This window comes from Globicephala melas, chromosome 14, assembly GCF_963455315.2.
Source record: "Globicephala melas chromosome 14, mGloMel1.2, whole genome shotgun sequence".
Classification (NCBI taxonomy): domain Eukaryota; kingdom Metazoa; phylum Chordata; class Mammalia; order Artiodactyla; family Delphinidae; genus Globicephala; species Globicephala melas.
Genome location: NC_083327.1, coordinates 49,379,340 through 49,380,409, shown reverse-complemented (window position 1 = coordinate 49,380,409; position 1,070 = coordinate 49,379,340). Strand labels below are relative to the sequence as shown.

The 1,070-nt window shown below is 43.1% G+C and overlaps 1 pseudogene; it reads left to right on the top strand.

Annotated features, from left to right (window-relative positions):
• Positions 1–544: 544 nt before the first annotated feature.
• Positions 545–847, top strand: LOC115851196 (large ribosomal subunit protein P1 pseudogene; annotated as a pseudogene).
• Positions 848–1,070: the final 223 nt, after the last annotated feature.

Here is a 1,070-nt window from a genome sequence, read left to right as displayed (position 1 = left end):
TAAAATCATCATAATGGTGCAAAGTACCACAAATTTTAGTTCTTGAAGGCAAAAGCAAAATTGATAAAGATTTACCCCTCATATTTTTATTTTTCTTCTTTCTAGGAATGAAATTTTATACTCAGTAGGTTTTATATTTCTGGTTATTACAATCAATTTCTCTCTACTTTCAAGGCTTATTTGAATAACTTGAAGTTATCCAAAGATGCTGTTTCCATGTGTACGCAATGACGGTCATGGTTACTAATACTTCTGCCACAGGTTCTATATGCCAAAATTATGGTATGGCTGGCAGCTCACAGTGAAATACGAATTCCCTGCTGTTCCAAAGTCCATTCTCCTAAGGAACGTGCATTACTATCAAGGAGGTTGTCTTAGTCTGTTCTGACTGCTGTAACAGAATACCACAGACTACCCTTTCCTCAGCTTCCGCTAAGGCTCCCTGTTCCTCCGAGGAAGGTAAGGCCACGTTGGGGTGAGGCCCTCACTTCATCTGGCGACTAGCACCGCGCCCAGCAGCCCTTGCCCAGCCCTCACCCACACCATGGCCTCCGTCTCCAAGCTCGCCTGCATCTACTCGGCCCTCATCCTGCATGACGATGAGGTGATGGTCACAGAGGATAAGATCAATGCCCTCATTAAAGCAGCTGGTATAAATGCTGAACCTTTCTGGGCAGGCTTGTTTGCAAAGGATCTGGCCAATGTCAACATCGGGAGCCTCATCTGTAATGTCGGGACTGGTGGACCTGCCCCAGCAGCTGGTGCTGCACCAGCAAGAGGTCCTGCCCTCTTCACCACTGCTGCCCCAGCTAAAAACGATAAGGAGACATCCACAGGTGAAAGGTGAAGTTTTAAAACCACCTTTTGGAAAAGATAAAAACAAACTGAAAGAAGTCAAAATATTTATGCAGCAAAACAACTTGATATATTGCTACAAATTCAAATAAAATGTGTCAAATCCTTAAAAAAGAAAAGAAAAGAAAAAAGAATACCATAGACTGGGTGGCTTATAAACAACAGAAATTTATTTCTCATAGTTCTGGAGGCTGAGAAGGCCATGACCAAGTCAC